This window comes from Canis lupus, chromosome 14, assembly GCF_011100685.1.
Source record: "Canis lupus familiaris isolate Mischka breed German Shepherd chromosome 14, alternate assembly UU_Cfam_GSD_1.0, whole genome shotgun sequence".
Classification (NCBI taxonomy): domain Eukaryota; kingdom Metazoa; phylum Chordata; class Mammalia; order Carnivora; family Canidae; genus Canis; species Canis lupus.
Genome location: NC_049235.1, coordinates 51024440 through 51041232, shown reverse-complemented (window position 1 = coordinate 51041232; position 16793 = coordinate 51024440). Strand labels below are relative to the sequence as shown.

Below are 16793 nucleotides of genomic sequence, written 5' to 3'. Positions count from 1 at the left end.
AATACTGTAGACTCGTTCTAAGATAGGTGCTTCAGTGACAGGGATAAATATAGTTGAAGATGTAGTCTCTACAGTGAGAGAGAAGCATTTTTTTAAGTAAAATATTTATTTTTCAAAATTATAAAAAATTTGCATTTCAAAGTCACACCTAATTATTTTCATCTTATCCTTTTAGAGATGTGATTTTTTTTAAGATTTTATTTTGAAGTAATCTCTACACTCAAACTCATAACCTGAAGATCAAGTGTCACATGCTCTACTGACTGAGCCAACCAGGTTCCCTGAGACATTATTTTATCTAAAAACTGGATCATGAAGTTCAGATAACATATTAAGTTATCTTGAATTAAAAGTGTTTTTGCTTTTCTTTTTTCATCAGTTCATCTGTTTGCTGATCGAAAATTCCACTTTTTTGTTATTTTTTTTAATTGAAGTTCGATTTGCCAACATATAGTATAACATTCAGTGTTCATCCCATCAAGTGCCCTCCTTAGTGGAAAATTCCACTTTTTAATTAAAATTTTTTATTTTAATTGATGTATAGTTGACATACAATATTATATTCATTTACATATAACATTGTGATTCAACAGTTCTATACATAACAAGATGCTCACTGCAGTAAGTGTAGTTATCATCTACTGCCGTACTCAGTTATTATATTACTGATAATATTCCTTATGCTGTACTTTTTCATCTCTGTGACTTATTTATTTTATAACTGGAAGTTCATACCTCTTACTCTCTTTCACTTATTTCACCCATCTCCCCTCTGGCATCCACCAGTGCATTCTCTGTATCTATGAGTCTATTTGTGTGTTGTTTTGTTGTTCATTTGTTTTACTTTTTATATTCATATGGTATTTGTCTTTTTTTCTTTGTAACTTACTTCACTTAACATAATACCTTCTAGGTCTATCAATGTTGTTTGCAAATGGTAAGATGCCATTATTTTTTTATGATTGAGTCCTTTTTTGTTGTTTTGTTTTAAACCGGACCTTCTAGCTATTATTCCTAATCTCTTGTAAGTAGACTGAGTCCCTTTAGAAGAGAATCTCCTACAGCTCCTTCTTCACTGAAGATTCCTGTTAAATTTGGCTCATAGGACCCTCCACAATCTGTGGTCTCTCTTCTCTTTCTCTTTGTTTCTCCTCATCTTCTGCAGTTCTGCAGACAGCCTTCACTCTGTCAGCAGGGCTCTGGGCACCTCATCTTCTCCCTGTCTAGAATTCCTGTTTCTTTGTCGTAAGCTAACTCTGTTTTTGTCAAACCTTAGTTCATGCATCACCTCTCTGTGAAGCCTTCTGTATAACCCCTCCCCTCTGGCTGTACCTCCCTGCCATCCACAGTGATCCCATGGTCCTAGCACACATCTCTGTCAGAATATTTACTTGATTCTCTGCCTCAACCAGTATTCATCTCCTTGAGATCTGGAGGCCTGTCTGCCTTTCCATTCTCAGCTCCTGGGCACGGTAATTAGAATGTAGTAAATTCTCCAGAAATGTTTTGAATGAAAGGATAACTGAGTTATATTAATAAATGTATATATTCATCTTCTCTACATATAATTTAAGCAATTCAATCTGTTTAATTTACTAATTTCAATATTCAGCTGCTTAACTTGCATAAATCTATTACACAGAATGCATGTTGCCTATATTACTAAAATCCAAAGACTAAATTTGAGTATAATCCAAAGGAACATTAGGCATTAAAGAAAAGTCAGTCTAATATTATATCTGCAGTTTATTCCTTAATTTATTCAGTCAACATTTAATGAGTACCTTCTGTGTTCCAGTTACTGTGTTAATAGCATGAGAATAAAAAATAACCTGGACATGTTCTCATCCCTCCTTAAGTTTTTAGTCTGGAGGGAGAAGCACAAGTAAACAGATGGTTACAATTTACTGTATAGCTGATATGGGAGTGCATAGGAAGGATACCTGAATACAACTAAAATAGAAATCTACTTCCTCTTTCTTCCAAAATGGAGAAAAAGCCTAAAGTACAAAGTACAAAATATTTTTCTGCATGTTCCCATAAATCAGTCAGTTGAAAACTAAGAAAACATAACTTCTGCCAATTAATCAGTTAAATCGACTTTCTCCGGTAGAGCAAAGGGAGGCCTATATCCATATGTTACCTACAGGATTAGAAATATTTAAGATGAAAACTTATTTTGGGGGACATTAACCTAATAATGCCACTTTTCAGTTTGAAATTCTTCTTCTCTTTTCTTAAATTATATCTTTGTTTAATTAGAAACTCTTTTCTGAGCTCATTTCATTATTTATATAGCCATATGCCAGAAACAACCACATTTGAACTAGATTTGTTCTGGAAGCTTTTGAAAATAAGGAGAGTTGTTATAGTAGTGAGCAAGTCAAATTTTATTTCTCCAGATCTGTAGGAAGAAACTGTCAGTATGAGAAGCACAATGGAGATGTGGAAATTTTGCCTTTCTTCATTGTAATATTGATTTTTTTCTCATATCTTTGGAAATGATTATGGTACTTTCACTAATGGACTCTTTGGCATAGATTGTTTTCAGGATAGTAAGGCAGTAATAATATCTTATATCTTAATGCTTTATGGTTTTTAAAGCCTTTTCTTATTCATTGTTTATTTTATGTTAATAATGACCTTGTGGGGTTAGCTGGAAGATAACTTAAATTCCCTTTTTTTTTTTTTTTTATTATAAGAGTATTGAGATCCATCAGCCAGAGATCACACAGCTAATAAATGATGGGTAACAATAGAACCCAAGTTTTGTGTTTAGGCTTGGCATCTCTTTCTAATTATCCACACTGCATATCTCTACATATGCAGAGATGAGATGAAATAATAGATAAGCCATACAAACTCTTGTTACAGTATATACTCTTGACAGTGTATGCATTGTCAATAACTTATTCTCCTCTTTTTAGGGTGGACATTCATGTATATGGTCCTATTCATGGGAGCTAAGAACAAGCTCATAATTAACTATTTTCTTTTCAGTTGCTTTTTAAATGTAAAACTATTTTAGAAGGTCATTTTTGTACATTCTTTTAGTCTTAAAGGCGACTGAACTTTTATTATATATTAAAGCAAAATAAACTATAATTGAATATTGTAAGAGTTCAGAAGATAACGTTAATGACACCAGGAATGAAAACTGACATCTCAGGGAAATGTATTATAGAAAGGCTCTTTTAAATGACTTGAATGACTTTAAATGACTTGAATGAATGAGTCCTACAAGTTCAACATCAGCCCTCATTAGAACTTATCATTTATCTACTTTCATTTATTCTTCCATCTGTCTTTCCCTAAATGTTTGCTGAGGGCCTACCGTATCAGTCACTGTGCTTTCATTTCTAATCTCATAAGATTTCTAAAAATTTACAGATTAAAGATTATTTTTCATTGACAGAATAAAACTTGACAGTTAAGGCTTTTGTGTGTGTGTGGAGGGGGAGTTGGTTCAGAAGACCTTTAAAAAAATTTTTTTTAAAGATTTAAAAAAAAAAAATAAAAATAAAGATTTTATTTATTTATTCATGACAGACACACAGAGAGAAAGGCAGAGACATAGGCAGAGAGATAAGCAGGCTCCATGCAGGGAGCATGACATGGGACTCGATCCCAGGACTCCAGGATAACACCCTGGGCCGAAGGCAGATGCTCAACTGCTGAGCCACCCAGGTGTCCCTAAAAATTTTTTTTTAAGGCATTTTAAGTTGTGGAATTTAATTCAACATAGTGCTTTGTGTTTTTAAATTTTTTTTCACAGTATCTTTCATTTTTCTTATTGGCTTCTCCATGTAGATTTTACCTAACAAAGAGTCAAAGTCCTAAAACATTTTATGTTTCAAATTGTATGTATAACACATGTATAATTATTCTGGCCAACAACATGAAACTTAACAGTTTAGGATATTGAGAGAAAGAAATGTTAGGACTTCTCAAATCTTACAATATTTTTAATACCTTCGGATACTCATTATAACTTGAGGCTTCTTCAATCTAAATAGAAAGAGAAACTGTTTCTAGACATAATTATATGTGGAAACTTTTAGGGCAAAAGCTTCCTTTTCCTAAATCAAAAAATTCTTTTTTCCTTAGCTTCATCTGTATTTTATCACTTAAGAAGCATTATTGAACAACTACTTTTTGGGAGGCACTGTTGTAGCTGCTGGAGAGTCAGCAGTACATCAGAGGCAATATCTACTCACCAAGTTTGCAGTTATCGAGGGTATGCATAGTGCTGTACAACAGACTTGACATGATAAAAGTTTATGCAGTTCTCCGTGGATGTACCAAAGAGGGGATGCTTAGTTCTGGCCATCTAACAGAAGCAGCCTGGATGTTCTGTGTTCTGTTATGATGCTGATTAAAAAAAAAAGAAAAAACAACAACAACTAAAGTATACTGGGGAGGGCAGCCTGGATGGCTCAGCGGTTTAGCCCTGCCTTCAGCCCAGGGCATGATCCTGGAGACCCAGGATGGAGTCTCACGTGGGGTTCCCTGCAGGGAGCCTGCTTCTCCCTCTGCCTATGTCTCTGCCTGTGTGTGTCTCATGAATAAATAAATAAAATCTTTAAAACAAATTTAAAAAAATTATACTGAGGAAACATGGTGGGGAAGAAGATTTAAAATCCACTGTCTTTCAGATGAATTTTTACAATGTTAAAGCTTCAGAACAAAGTGTGCCTTCTTTCCTGTATCTTATTATGTGTATTATAAAGACTATAGAATCAGGAGAAGAGAAACATTTGGATATTTAAGTTAAAAAATTGGTGAAGATAGGAAGTTGCCATGGCTACATTAATGCCCAGTTTTTCCTTTTCTTCTATAGCAAATTACTAGCTAAGTTCATTTGTGTAAGGAACTTAAATTCTATTTTCCCATTATGTGACTTTATATTCCTCTGTTGTAAGACTTAATCTTTCTTTGATCCTGATTGAAGGTTCCATATCCCAAAGGTGGTGTTGAATTATACTATATGCATTTCTGTGAAAGAGTATTCATTTCTCCTTGAGAAATATTTATTTTCCAGTTTTTCAAAACTAATTAATTGTTTGAATTTGTAGATCAACCTTCAGGGAGTAGTTAATGGTAACTATCTCGAATAGTCTAGTGAACGTTATAGTATTCATCTGTTAATAAAAAATCGATATAGGGGAAGAAAATTTGCTTTGGATATGAAACATGGGTCAAGTTACTAGATGATCTTGTAATTGTGGACAGGACATCTTACTTTCCTGTACTTCAAGTTATAGATTATTAAAATTTAGGAATTGGTTATATGACAGTTAAGGTTCCTTCCATTTCTAAAAGATATATACATCTCTGTGAACATGAGTGGTTTTTAGAAAGATGTCTAAAAAATAGTTGTGGGTAAACTGACTTACTCAGTTTTAACCTTTGTATGTAATTGATCACAAGTTTATATTCAGCACCCTAGGCCTATGTCATTAACATGTTAGGGTCAGTGCATTCTAGTCATGAGGTTTTGAAACACTGTCAGATTAATTTCCTGGAGTTATTGCTATTTTGTTTCATGTTTATATCTACACAGTAGTAAATGAAGAGAGTTACCTTAGTCATCAAATTAAGGCATACTAAGCACTGGGTAAGTAAATTGCCTGGATTAGTTCCCTTGATTGAAAAATGAGTTGTCTGGGCAGCCCAGGTGTCTCAGCAGTTTAGCGCCACCTTCAGTCCAGAGCATGATCCTGGAGACCAGGGATCCAGTCCCATGTTGGGCTCCCTACATGGAGCCTGTTTCTCCCTCTGCCTGTGTCTCTGCCTCTCTCTCTCTCTCACTCTCTCTCTCTCTCTCTCTCTCTTGCTGTGTGTGTGTGTGTCTCATGAATAAATAAAATATTAAAAAAATGAGTTGTCAGTAAATATTAATATTGACATATATACAATATAACCATTATGATTATTTGCTAAATTGGAAGATAGGGATTTTTTTTTTTACGTTTATTTATTTGAGATAGAGAGCAAGCACAAGCTGGGGAAGGGGCAGTGGGAGAGAGAGAGAGACAGAGACAGAGACAGAGACAGAGAGAGAGAGGAAGAAGCAGACTCCCTGATGAGCAAGGAGCCTGATGTGGGGTTCAATCCCAGAGCCCCAAGGTCATGACCTGAGCTGGAGGCAGATGCTTAATCGACTGAGCCACCCAGGCACCCTGAGAGAGAAGGATTTTTGATACTATTGAAGTTTCAGCCACCTGGATATATTTGGTATCATATAAAATCAGCATTATTTTTGGTGTTGTAAATTCTTAGGTGGAAATGGTTATAGAGATCCATTTGTTCTCAACCTAAGTTTGAACATAAAACCCTTTGTTCACATAAAGTCTTACCTGTATTTACATTAAATCAAACATAGGAAAGAAGATCTATTCTGGTTAGCACAGGAGGTAGGGTGGTGGTAGAGAGTGTGGGAAGGCAGACATCTGGAAAGATCTAGATGGTACCCAGCTTGGCTTTCCTGCCCAGAGTATCTGATCCTAAAAGGGCTCCAAAGATCTCACTTTCTGAACCATCCATCTTCTCTTAGAAATAAAGTGGTAGAGGCCCTCAGAGATGAAATGACTCATGCAAAGGTGGTTTATTCTAAAGTATTATTGAAAATTTGGAGACTTTAGTCATTATTTCTAGTGCAAATTCCCCCACTGTCATCTCAGTCTATAGGCCTGCCACAGTTAGGTTTATTTCCCTTGGCTCTCGCCGAATCCAAATTGGCTTGCGAGGTGGGAAGAATCCCCAAGTGTGATGTGATAGCACTCAGCCCTCATGGTCAATATTAGCTGCCTAAGGAATGGGCAGAGAAAAGGGAAATGCTCAGGAAGATGGTGGGTATAGTAGTAGCAGTTAATAATAATAATACATCAATGCCAAACATGTCCTGTGCCACTGGTCTCATACCTTACATGTATTCTCAAAGGTAAGCCTCATGTCCGCTCTTTTTGTAGACACTATTATTATCCTTACTCTCTATATAAGGCCAAAAAGGTTAAATGACTTGCCAGTTCACACCCTCTCAGATGTATATTCAGATCCCTTCATTTTGCCTCTGAAGCCCAGTCTTGTTAAATTAATTAAACAAGGAGACAGTTAGACTGAAGTGGCCCATAACCAGAGGCCCTTGTAAGCAAACCAGAATCTAAGCCTGCAAATGCCTCAAGATTATGAAATAGAAACCTACGAGAACCAGCCAAGGCGACTTTAAACTAGAGTTAATCAATAATTCTCTTTCTTTGCTCCCACATTGTCTCTATAAGTCTCTCTTCAACTGCCTGTCAGTGGAGGTGCTTCCAGTTTGGTGCTGCCCTACTGGAATGGATTTTCACTCAAATGAACTTGAAATTTTAATACTCTTCAGTTTATCTTTTAATGCTAGTAAACTCTACTTTCTCTCAAGTGTTTATTAACATAGCAACCATCATCTTAGCTTTTCAGAAAGGTGTTTCCTTCAACTAGATGGGTACCTGGTTTTTCTTATTTGTTTCTCCTTATCTGGTTAAAAAAAAAGTTTTATGCAAATGAAATTTCAAAGGCAGCTAAGTGTTGTAGAATAAGAAAACCTGTTTTCTGGGTCAGAGTTTTGCTGTGCCATTCTCTTAGTTCTTTGCAAAATGTGGGGTTCGAATAAAATTTTCACTATTGTGTACAAATTGATTATTAATATTCTATGAATCCCATAGAGATTTCCTATACACTTGCCATTATACAGAAGCATGTTGGACTTAGAGCAAAATTATTTTTGTTATTGTACTGAATTTATGTGCTGAAATGTAATGGATACCCATACAGTTCATGGATACCATCATTTGAGATTAATTTCCTTAGATTCTGGCATTTTCAGATTCTCACATCAGATATTTTGAGATTCTCAAACTGGCTTAGAGTCTCTGCCCTTATGATAGGAATAGCTATAGGTACAGAGAAAGAAAGAAGAGAGTAGATTTGATATTATTTTGTGTCCCTGTCATGTTCAAGACCTTATATTTGAACACAGAGAACATTCCTGCAGATCTGAAATCATGTACTATTTCCATCCCTTATGAAATTAAGCTTGCAATGAATTTCTTTTAGAGAAACCAAGAGTAACTTAAATAGCACAATTCTTTTTTTTCTCCCAAATCCTAAAATATGCTGTTAGGCAGATTTTGAGGGAGTCTTGGACTTTTATCTTTTTTTCTTCTACTGTTTTCAGATTTGAGGCTTGTGCTATGTGGGGAGATCCATAGGAATAAAGTAAAGCAGGGTCATATAGTTTTCTTAAAAAAAAAAAAAAACAATTCCAAATGCAGCACCCCCAAAACATGAGATTTGTGGAAGCTAGTTAGAGCATAGCGACAATCAAGTAGGATAATTTTCAGTGCAGAAATTCCTTCCTTATAATTTTGTTTAAAAGGTGAGGAATGAAATCCGAGTCTCAGAACTGTTTCATATTGGTGTAGTGATTTCGGTATATTCACAAATTACCAGCTTATCATGATACTGTCATTTCTCATTATGAAAAGAATTCTGATTTGTATTTATTTTTAATTATAGTTTTTGCTCAACTGAGCACTTCATTAATAGCATTATATGTGAAGTTGATTTTTGTACATGATTAGCAAAACAAATGATATTTCTAAACCAGAACTCGTCTCTTTATGCTTGACGTCTATGAGAATCACTTCATGTATTGAGGAACTGTATAGTAAAACATAACAGTACTTCATTCAATATTTTGTGAGAGCCAGTGGAGTTTGGTTGCCTAAATCACTTTTTAAAATCCTTTTTTATTATTCCCTTGTTATTTAGCATTTGTTTAGCCCCAAGTTGTAGGCGTCTTTGGGGAAAAGCACTCACTTATGCATTATCCTTAACATTCACTAATGTTAGACTGTAGTATAATCATCTTATTTTCCAATTTGGGAAACAGGGTAATGGAAATCTTGCTTCAGGTCATAATTGAACTATAGATCTCTATTTGGGTGATTGACGGTACTTTGGCAGCAGGGTGCTGAAAGCATGCAGACCCAAGAATTGAGAGAAGACCTTGTGATCTGTAGTGACTTCATTTCTAAAGAAAGATGCCCCCTAAGTGCTATAATTACATAAGTTTTGTAATACTCTTAAATAAATAAGCTCAAAGCTCTTCCAGTATTTTCCTTTATGCAAAAATAATCTTAAGGACAGATAAATTTACATAGACATTTCATTATACTTTCAGGTTTTCATTATGTTTGTTTACATTTTACATGTGTGTCAAACCATGGCATACACAAAGGGAACCAATTTTACTAGGGTGAGAAGTAGTCTATGAAAGGATTCTTAGGACATTTACAAATTTATAGAGATTTTGGAGACTATTTTTTACTTGTATCTCAGAAACAATTTATGTATTTTTATGGGCAAAATAATTACTGTCTTGATAAAATGTGTGCATGCATATACATGTTTATATGAAGATCCCTTCTGTTCAAAAAATCTTCAATGTGATTGACTAAACTCTCATACTAAAATTTCCCATTTTGTTCCAATTTTTATTCCTATCAGTAGATGTTAAGGATAATTGATTTCACTAGGCATGAATTTATATTTAAAAATTTCACGTGGGTGAAGAGGAAAGTCTTTGTATATATGCTTTCATTTTTTCCTTGATACTTTTGATTTCAAAGAGCTCATTCTTATTGTTCAGTTCCAGTTTATTTGGGAAGCTAAGGCAGGGGGATAATTTATTTCTATATGATGCCATCTTTTTATCTTCAGAGGCATTTCCACCTACCTTTGGAGATAGCTTCCCTAGCAATCCCCTGACTGAATGACAAGAAATACTCACAGTATTGCAGTACAGTAGTTTGGAAATGCATGTCTGATGGAGACCTGCTATCAATTATTCTACGTTTCAGATGAAAGTGTTTGGGGTAATTATGCAGATAATTCAAGCGATTTTTAAATCATTTTCTTCTTCATTGGAAGACAGCCAAATACCCTAACCTGAGTCTTTGAAGTCTCCATTCTCTGAGTCACCTGACGACTATCTATCTTCCTGGCGTAGTTAAAAAAACAAAACAAAACAAAACAAAAAACAGTGATTCCAGCTTCAGTTGATTACATGGACTAGGTACATGCGTGCTGCCTTGTGTTTCTGATCTTACATTGCCTTCCCTAGGTCTTATATATGAGAGCACATAATAGGCATGTGTGTGTTCCTCCCACCCCTCAAAAAAAAAAAGAAAGAAAGAAAGAAAGAAAGAAAGAAAGAAAGAAAGAAAGAAAGAAAGAAAGAAAGAAAGAAAGAAAGAAAAATAGTTTGTTCTATATTGTTGCTGCAAGTAAATGCCTTTATACCACTCTCAGAAAGGATGACTTCTTAAGCATAGATTTGTTACAGAAGGATGGTAGCCAAAAAAGGTTTTCATCACATCTGTACTCCTTGATTAGCTCAGTTTGGCAGAACAGAAAGTCATTGTAAAGAAGATAAGAAAGCTTCTGGACAAAAATCTTATGATGTACTACAGATAGAGAATGAAGAATATTTTAGTTGTAGTATTATTAGAGAAAACTCAAAATTACATTCCAGTAAAGCATGTTCCTCTGACAAGAACTGAGAGCAGAGAGTCTCTGGGGAGTTCAGTTTCTGTTCTGCATATGATAAAATGTTGTTTTTCTTTGCTACTAAACATAACAGCATAAATATCAGTGTGTTTTATATTTTTACTAAGGATTATGAAAATAAATTTTGAAAGGAAGTAAAATAAAATGAGCTCCTGTGATTGAAAAATTTCTTCAAATGCAGTGAACAAGAGAATAAATCATAGCACCACATTTCGAGTGTGTCATGGGTCAGCACGTGGCTGCCATAAGTTCAGTGATAGATGATGCTTTTCTGTTACTGTAACTTAGAACTGATAATACTGATATAGTCTATGTCATTAGTTCCTTAATAATGAGCAAGGAACTATTTATTTTCATTTGGAAAGTGCCAGACTTCCTTCATGCTATATGACTTCTCCCTAAGACTCCTGACACATTGCTTAAAACAATGGGGCCATATTTGTGTCCAGAGCTGTAAGATTTTAAAACAGAAGGACAACAAAAACTACACTGAAAGCTTGAAAAAATCCTCCTGGATTATGGTGTTGAGTCTCGAAAGTAACCATCAAGGAAAAGAGGCAGTTTACACGTCTTTGTGCATGTTTGCATCTTCCAGTGAGAAGACACTCATTATTAATCCAGTCCTGGACTCTATCTCTAATGCTTGTGTTGACAAATGATCAATGGGAGATGACCTGGTGGTACTTTGAAGAAGTCTGAAAGGGCAGACAGAGTTAGTTCTTGGATGTGTAGAGGGTCAGTGAAGCTTTATTTTATGTTTCATGTGTGGAAATAAAAGGTACTACATGCAAGTTAAAGCTGTGTTTCCTTCTGGAGACACCTACTTTACAGCCACTTAACTTTACAGGAATATCACAACAGCTGTTTACACAGGGTTCATTATGTAGGCCTGCCTCAGGGTGACAACCTTGTGAGATTTAGTTGCCTAAGACTACCTTGAGTTCATTAGAAATTATTATTGACAAACAGGATCAAATTAATTCATATTATACCTGCTCATAATGGGCTTTATAAGTTTCCAGGGATATTTGAACACTATACTCTTTAAGGATTAGACTACCTCTGAGTAATGAACATTTGAGGGAATGCGAGATCCCTAAAAATAGTGACATAACAAAAGAAATATGTATTGACTTTAGGTAATGAATAGAAAAGACTAAAGTTAAATGAGGAAGTAAAAAAGGCAAAATGGCTATTTCTTTGAAATAGAGAGTAGTACAATTTGTGGTGCCTACCAAATTTTAATTTTGTGTTAATGGGCTATATATAGGTCCTCACTAACATACTTCTTTTACAACAGCCATCTCTTGAAGAGCTTGGGTAATATGCCAACTTCAGCATCTTTTTTTGTTGGGGGACGGGTAGGTTGCACATGGCTAGAGAATCAGTTATGAAAATAGAATTCTAGATCTTAATGGGAAGAGAGAGTACTTTCATAATAATGAAAATTTGCATCCACTTTACACTTAAAAGCCTGGAATTCAACTCATATGTGGATTAGATGAAAACTAGGTGGAAAATATCTGTTTGAAAGAATTTCTCAGTGATAAACTCTCTATAGAAATTTAAGAATATGTTTCAAACTATCCTTTTAGGCGAAGAAAAGCAAATGGTTTTACAATATGTTATAATATCTTCACAGGGTAGGATTTAATATTTTTTTTTTGATTACTGGATTGCAGTTATGAAAAGACATTTTCCCTTCACTCTATTACTTGATTCAAAATCTAGAATCCTTTAAATTTGATCTGGGACATTCACCTAGATTTACTATTCTCATGTGTCCAACTGAAATTACTTTGTGAAATAAAGTTAATTTACCATTAATTTCTATTGCAGGAATAGTTCATATTGCTCAATGAAGAATTAGTCAACATTGATTTATACTATGAGAAACTTTCTCTGAAGCTTAAGAGTTGCATGTATTTTTTACTTACTGTTTTATATTATGTTCATATTTTACATATTTTCTTCACATACAACCATGTAATAAAGTTTAGATCAAACTACTGTGGTTTGGAGTTCAAGATTTAAATTGCAAATAGAATAAATTTTTTTTTCTGATTTCTGCTTGTTGTAATTCAGGTTGCTGGTTAGTAAGTTATATCTTTATGATTATTCCTGGTGTTGTATAGATTTTCTTGGAAGGTAGTTTTGTTTTAGTGAATAAAAGCTCTCCTTAACATAGAAGAATTAAACTGTTTCAGGATAATGAAGAATATGGAGTTGAAAAATTTTAGTTTGATTTTCTTTAATGACTGATTCCCATTAATTAGAGAAACATAGATTAGAAAAAACATATAATTTTCCCTAGTGTGGATTTAATTCAATATCCATGGACAGATAGGGTTATTGATGATTTCTTTATCTTTTCATATTTTACTACGGTCCTGATCCTAAAAATTCTTGAAGGTCCTTGTCATTTCTGTTAATTTCTTATTTCTATCATATAACAATATCAGCAAACAAAAACAATAAAAGTAATGGCAATCATAATTCAATCAAAATTCTGCTACGTTGCAGACATTTGGTTCAATTTCCACTTACGTCCTTATTTGATTCCCAAAAACAATCCTGCTGGCATATGCTGCTATACCTTCTTTACAACTGATACCTTATTATATACCACCTTATCTAAAAGTTCTGCTTTGAGTCACTATCTCTGTTTCATTTTCCTTTCATAGCCTCTAAGACTTTCAGAAAGGACTTATTTACTTTTGGTTTATTGCTTGCCTCCCACCACACCAAACCAATTTGGACGACTTTTCTCAAGACTGACAGACTTTTTGGTTTGTTGTGGGTGGAGGCCAGACCTTGTTGGTCGCTAGTTGATAGTGATCAAGTAGAAAAGTAGTGATTATTTCAACAGCCTCAAGTTTGTGTCTTTAATGAAGCCTAGTTGGAATACAGAATCTGTGCTGGAAAATGATACTTACAGAAGATGCTGTTCCCCTGAGTTCTTTAGGGCATAAGAAAACACCCTTGCTGTAATAAAATTCATATATACTCTGTTATAGAAAAGGGTTAATGTGGGAACCCCGGGTGGCACAGTGGTTTAGCACCTGCCTTTGGCCTGGGGCGTGATCCTGGAGACCTGGGATCGAATCCCACGTCGGGATCCCGGTGCATGGAGTCTGCTTCTCCCTCTGCCTATGTCTCTGCCTCTCTCTCTCTCTGTGTGACTATCATAAATAAATAAAAATTAAAAAAAAAAAAAGAAAAGAGTTAATGCAAACCAAAACAATAGCTGTTCTGAGTCAGGTTTGGGCAAATATTGTTGGCACTAAGTTTCAGCAGAAGCACTCAGAATTCATGAAGCACATATGAAATGAGTAAAATTTACTTGGAAATTGAAGTTCTGTATACTAGATTCTCTAATATTATTAGCAGAGTTGGAAATATATAGGATGACCCAGAGCTTTGAAATGGACAGTTGAGCAAAGAAATCTTTGGGGGTTCATTATTATCCAACAATACTGCTCACTATATCTGAAATAATAAATCTATGGCTTCGACATTTAATATGAGCATGAAAAACATTTATTGAATCTCCTATTGGAGATTATAACTTCAGGAGCACCACAATTAAAGCATGTGAATTAAAAAAAAATTCCTTTTGGACATAGTGAGATACAAATATGCTTATTGTGCATGTGCAGAATCTTTTTTATTCATTGCTTCGTGTTCGGTCGCCTCTTCTTGAACATGCTTTTGAGTTTTTTGATGAATAGAAATGGGCTTAATGTAAATGTGCAAAGGAACAAACCAAGACTTTTTGTGTGTGATCCAGAGGGCTGAAACTGCCCATATTCCCCTGTGACTGACCAGTTGAGTGTAAACTATTTATAACTGAATGCTGTCAGGAATCTTCGCCCTGCTGGAGGACTGGACTACAATGTGAGGTGATTTTACATGCCTACATAATTTCTAGTATTAGACTTTAAATAAAAACTCTCCTTATTCTGTGTCCAAGAAGAAAGGAAGGAAGAGATGGAGGGAGGGTAGGAAAGAATAGAGAAAGGAGGAAGGAAAACAGGAGGGAGAGAGGGTGGAGGGAATCTCTGAATGTCCACCAGCCTCTCTTTCACTTTTGAGTGAGAGAAACTCTAAGTATTGTCTATTCATGAGCATCGGCAAATCACATTGCAGCTTAACTGTCTCTTTCCTGATTTAATAGAAACTTTGATTGTTTTCTAGGATTTACATTCAGAGTAATTGTTTTTGCATTTTAATATAGTAAGAAGTAGATTGAATAAATGCATAACATATTAGAAATGCTATTAAGCAAATGATTCTATGTGGTACTATTGAATGAATGTTTTCCTTTTCTCTTCTGAACAAAACACAAATTTCTCCAATTATTTTTAAATTGATTGTTCTCTATTGTTGCCCAAGGAAAAGTGGGAAAAAAAAATCTATTTGTGTGTTCATTCTATTTCTTAGTATGATTAAATGGAGCAGCAGACTAAGAAAGACAGCATACAGTCAGGTATTTTCCCTCTAAGATCTATAAAGGGCACTTTTATCTGCATACTGCATAGATAGTATTTTCACACACTGAGGCTTCAGTTCCTGTTACCTTATAGTTATTTATATTATAAAATCCCTAGTATATTTTAGCAGCCGTATCTCCCCAATCTTTGCCCTGTTTGACTTTCTGCCACAAAACAATCCTTTAGTCAGGCCTAGGGTGGTAAGAAACTTGGGAGGGTTTTCATATGGCATTTGTGATGATGATGGAGGACCTATCTGTTCTTTCTTCAAGTGGACCATTTTGCTTGGCTTGTTCAAAGTCCCCAAAGTTCCAGAGAGAAGAGACTTAATACTATTGTTTCAAGAGCTGATAACTGAGCTCTTTCAGAGTTGAACTGCCCACATCAGAGCAGTATCTGGGGAGGTTGAAAAGTTATCTAACTGGCCATTCAATAAGGAGAACAATGACTGGAGCTTTTATTGTTCTGTTTTCAGGGCCTTAAATGTTCTACATATTTGCCTTCACTCCCTTAGGTCCCAGTGGAGAAGTAATGAGGGGATGAGCATTCTTCTTCCTGTTTTATTCAGCGTGGAGGTGTTAATTTGCTTGCTCCATTGTGCACAGATGTTGGAAACCTGATGTGTTCCAAGGTCCCACATAGCATCTTTGTGAACAGACTATGTTATATGTTACTGTGAGATTAAGAATGTGCTTCCATGAAAATTAATGATCTTTTCTTTGCACCTTGCTCTTATTTTCGGTTCAGAAAAATAAGCTTGCCCTTGCTGATGCTTTAAGAATTGAGCTCTTGGTGTATTCCTCGGCGTATCATGCGTGAATTCAATACATACATTGGTGGAGTTAAACTGGCTAAAAGAGCTGCTGATGACAAAAGTGGGGATGCTATATATGACAACGGCCCTATCACATTCATGTGACTCAGGCAATCTGTATCCATCTCCTTTATATTTCTGTGGATTCTTTTTTCTTTCCTACTTGCATAAATTGGTAGTATACATGATAGAAAATGCAAATGACAGAAAGCAAGCCCATTTTTAAAGCTATGCAAAAGTAAATCTACTGTCAGGAGATTTGTTCCCCTGGGGCGGGAGGAACAATAAAAAGGCATGCTGTATTTGTGTCTTAAAAGGTACTTTGAGGTTTTTGTTTTGTTTTGTTTTTTTCCTTCCAGCAAGCTAAATAACACATGACAGTTGCCACAGCAACCCATTTTTGTGATTTGCAGAATCGGGGAGCAAACCAGATGTAAATTGTCAGTCAATAAGTGTCTGTTGTCATAGAAGATGGTTACATATGCAGTCTCATTTGGTCAATTTATATACTTTTGTGGTGTTTTGTTCTCATCTGCTCTTCACCATGTGCTGTCGTGAATTAATATTCCATTCTTTGGCTACATAATTTTTTGAGTTTTATACATGATGTTAAGTGGGATAACTAGATGTCAGATTCATAGAAGGTGGTTGTTGCAAAATAAAGGTTATTTGACATCTGTTTTGTCATCTTTCGACATAGTGACACTTGGATTCTTTGGTTTATCCCAGGGAGAAGAATCAAATTAACTCTTAAGGGGCACTTTAAAAGGTTTTGTGGTTATTTTATTTGGAAATGCAGATTTATTTACAATTTATTTGTAAATTCTCAATCTACAGAAATGAGTACATTTCTGTTTTCATGATTCTTTTGTTGT

At 35.0% G+C, this 16793-nt stretch overlaps 2 protein-coding genes across 7 annotated transcripts in view; one reads left to right on the top strand and one right to left on the bottom strand.

Moving 5' to 3' along the window:
- IMMP2L (inner mitochondrial membrane peptidase subunit 2) overlaps nucleotides 1-16793 on the top strand; it is an 848583-nt gene that overhangs the window by 412432 nt on the left and 419358 nt on the right. The gene's annotated exons all lie outside the window — the stretch shown is intronic.
- LRRN3 (leucine rich repeat neuronal 3) overlaps nucleotides 1-16793 on the bottom strand; it is a 35230-nt gene that overhangs the window by 4038 nt on the left and 14399 nt on the right. The window contains exon 2 of one of the 2 annotated variants that reach the window (XM_038557362.1): nucleotides 4218-4371. The exons of the other annotated variant lie outside the window; for it this stretch is intronic. The gene's annotated coding sequence lies outside the window, so the exon portion shown is untranslated. The remainder of the gene's footprint in view (nucleotides 1-4217; nucleotides 4372-16793) is intronic. 2 annotated transcript variants of the gene reach the window in all.